The 4,075-nt window shown below is 32.8% G+C and overlaps 1 long non-coding RNA gene across 1 annotated transcript; it reads left to right on the forward strand.

The window, feature by feature from the left end:
- Nucleotides 1-2,360: 2,360 nt before the first annotated feature.
- On the forward strand, nt 2,361-3,528 carry LOC108467974 (uncharacterized). Its single transcript, XR_001868943.2, has 2 exons — nt 2,361-2,965; nt 3,270-3,528. It is a non-coding gene; the product is annotated as an uncharacterized LOC108467974 (long non-coding RNA).
- Nucleotides 3,529-4,075: the final 547 nt, after the last annotated feature.

Consider the following 4,075-nt stretch of genomic DNA (forward strand, 5'->3'; position numbering starts at 1 on the left):
ATTGAAAATATGGGGGAATTGACTTTTGAAAAACAAACACATGGAGTCGCCACCGATCTTTTGTTTTGGTGTAATCGGATCACCTAAGGATTTGGTTATTTTAATAAAACGTTTTTGGTTTACTAAAACAACGGTTTTGGTCTACGAACTTTTGAGAAAACGGGTTCGGGGGTCGGTTACGCATGAGGAAGGATTAGCACCCTCACTACGCCCAAAATTGGTACCGAATTGATTAAATACTGTCCTTATGTCTGAAATTAAAAAAGGCTTTTGAAATGTAGTTCTTTTTTATAACGTTTGAGTAACCCGAGTTGATTGTTAAGAATCTTCTTGTTTCGACGTCCGAAAATTTATAATTTGAAATTAACAAGAGGATGCACAACTATTTAGTGCAACGAAAAATCGAAACCCAGCACAGTAGGGCACGATTCTTCGAATTTCCAAACATTGATCATTGCCTCACTTTGGAAAATACGAGTGAAATTCCGAAGAGATATTCGATTATTTAAGACAAACGGGAGATTGCAACCCAGCACGATAGGGCACTATTCCCCGAAATGGCCGAACATCGAACACTTTTTTCATTTTAAAGGTTTTTTTTTTTTTTAAAAACGTGGATGAAACTTCGAAGGGATCTTCGATTGTTTAGAACAAATGAAAATGCGCAACCAACCCAGCACGATAGGGCACGATTCTCAAATCACCAAACATCGAACATCCCTTGTTTTGAAAGGTTTTTAATAAGCATGAGTGAAAACCTAAAGGAATATTCGATTGTTTTGAGCAAACGAGAAATCACAACCCAGCACGATAGGGCGTGATTCCCGAATTGTCAAACACCGAGTATTTCCTTCGTTTTAGATGATTTTTAGAAGATATGTGTGAAATTTTGGAGGGATATTTGATTATTTTAAGCAAACGAGAAATTGCAACCCAGCACGTTAGGGCACGATTCCGCGAATTACCAAATATCGCACATCACCTCCGTTTGAAAGAATTTTTAAAAGACATGAGTGAAATTTTGAAGGGATATTCGATTATTTTGAGCAAACGCGAAATTGCAACCTAACACGTTAGGGCACTATTCCGTGAATTGCCAAACATCGAATCTCGTCTTCGTTTTAAAGAATTTTTAAGTGGATACTTATAAACTAGCTTAAAACGTATTAATGCATTTTTTGAAATGAGACAAAATTAACCATAAAGATTTAAATTTTATAAAAAGAACCACATTTCGCAAACTAAGTGAAAAATGATGATATAGGATAAAGGGTATGTACGAGACATGGTCCACTAATAAACTAATAATTAAGCGGGGCTAATCTAAAAAGGTAATACGATTACAATAATGTATGAAGAATAATTACTATGAAACAATGAATAAATGAATAATACAACGATAACATGGATGGGAAATAAAATGATTAATATTAGATACACAAACAAGGTGTAAATCAAGACATAATATGGTATAAAACTATTTTAAAATGAAGACGAATAAATGGACACATAAAATGTAGGTTGACAAATTTATATATATACATGTATAAGGAAAGACTAGAGATAGATATATAATTTTTGAAATAGATATTATAATATGGAAATTTAAGTCAAAATGCATGTAAAATATTTTTAACCACAAATATATTTAAAAGTTAACAAAATATATGATAGTACAACAAAATATATGATACAAAAAATACATGACAAAACATAAGGCCCAAAATAGATTTATAAAAATGTACATATAAATTTATAAAAGAATGAGATTAATAATAATGCATATATAATTTTAAATTGGTTTAAAAAATATACATATCCTTATATCAAAATATTTAAATAATAGGATATATAGAACACATAAGTAATATGATATATAAAAAAATATTCAAAAATAATAATTTTAAAATTAGAAGAGAGAAGTTTCTAAAGACAATTTTATATATATAAAGAGAATAAAAGAAACATAAAGCAACGGGTATTTTAAATAAAAAATCTATTAAGGTAACAAATGTTTAATATGTATATATATATATATATATATATAAACTTAGAAGCAAGTGCATGTAAGATAACGTAGAGATAACGTAGAGATGATAACACGTATAGGACTAAATGACGTATGTTAATCCAACATATTTACTAATATAAGCAAGTATGAAAATAATTTAAGTAGAACACATATGCAAAACACATTAGAATGGAAAAAAATGCTAAAATATATGGTTAGAATAATACCAAAACATTATATATATGAAAATAACTTAACTTTATTATAATATATATGTATATAGAAAATAAAATAAAAATATTAACATAATAAAAGAAACTTTAAAACAATCGTGAATAAGCAGTTAAGAATAACAGTTATAAACTAAAAGGGTTTAATCATAATCAATCCAAAATCAAAAGGATAATTTGAAAACAAAACTAAAAGAGGACTGAAGTGCGAAGTGCACAGAGCGTAGGGACTCGAACTGGAATTAATCCAGGCCTTAAAACGCTGCGCACGAGCGCGGACTTGATTGCAAAATAGCATAAATTAAAGGAAACAATTAAAAAAAGGAAAAAAAAAAGATGCAGACGGGCCGATTTAAACGCGGCGCGAAAGGGGAGGGATTTAAAGCGAAATTAACCCTTTACCGCAGCAAACACACGGATCCTGAGGGTTAGGAGCCGGGTCGGGTCGGCCTCATTCACACGGCACCGTTTTGGGCCATTGAAACGGGCTCAAACGGCACCGTTTTGGGTTCTTTATAAAGACCCCTTTTGGCATGTTCAACCGAAACCCTAGCTTCTATTCTTCTTCTCAGCCGAACTCTACCCCTTTAATGCCAGCGCCGATCTACCTTCACATGCAGCAGTCGATTGGTTCGGACCTTGAAAGGTCACCTAGCAGCCTCGAAGCCCCCTAAAAAATTCGATTTCGATGGAGCAAAAGAAAGCCGAGGACCCAAAGAACAAGGTAAAGTTCACCTCATCTCTTTCTTTTTATTTTCGTAATACGATGATAAGAGATTCGAGTAGAATACCAGAGAAAAAGAAAAAAAGAAAAAAAATATAGAAATCGGAAGCAGAAATCACCTTCTCTATTTCTTTTTGAACGTTCTCTATTATCTTTGTATGCTTATTTTCGCGTCAAAAAAAATTACAGAGATTCGGAGCTTGGCTTTATAGCCGGCCAAAAGAAAAGAAAATAAAAAGGAAATAAAAATAAGAAATACAATTTTTGTTTGTTTCTGCTGCTGTTGTATTTTCTGTATTTGCAGGTACGGGGTGGTGTTTGCGTGTGTACGAGAGCGTGGGCGTGGCGCCAGGAGGCTGGGGCGTACGGAGGCATGGAGCTGCTGTCCGGTTGCTGTTGCAGCGCAGGAGAAAGAGGGTGATTTAGGGTTTGTCTTGGTTTAATATTCTGGGCCTATTGGGCCTTGTAAATTTGGGTTTGTAATATTTTGGGTTTAAAATTGGGTTATGTAACTTGGACTGATGGACTTTTATTGGACTGTTAATATATTTTTTTGTTTATTATTTTGGTTTTGTGTTTATACGGGCCCGGGCTAAATTGGCCCATTACATGTATAAATGAGTAATAAGTTTGAGGGATGCACTAAGTGTGCGAATTTGATACTGAGCACTAAGTGTGCGAGTTGGATTTAAGCACTATGTGTGTGAATTAATTTCTGAGCACTAAATGCGCGAAATCAGTTATTGAGCATTAATGGAGCAAATTAATTTCATGCTAAAAAATTGAGTTTGGTAAGTCCTTAAGCTATGTTATGTACTAAATTTAAATAAATGTTAAATATAAGTGCCGAATTGAATTGTTAGAAATTGTTATACCACTACCGAATGATTTTGTAAGGTGAATGATATTATTATGGTGTAAAAGTGAATGCCGAAGGTGATCTAAAGTGATGAATGGTTTTAATGGATGTATATTGAGGTAATCAAATATGATTTATAATGTGAATAATATATATGCTATGTTTCAATGTGAAAGTCGAATGTGTCTTATGATAAGAAGGATATTTGTTATGTTTCAATATGAATGCCGAATGTGATTTATAAGGGTGAA

The sequence above is a fragment of the Gossypium arboreum genome, chromosome 8 (assembly GCF_025698485.1).
Source record: "Gossypium arboreum isolate Shixiya-1 chromosome 8, ASM2569848v2, whole genome shotgun sequence".
Classification (NCBI taxonomy): domain Eukaryota; kingdom Viridiplantae; phylum Streptophyta; class Magnoliopsida; order Malvales; family Malvaceae; genus Gossypium; species Gossypium arboreum.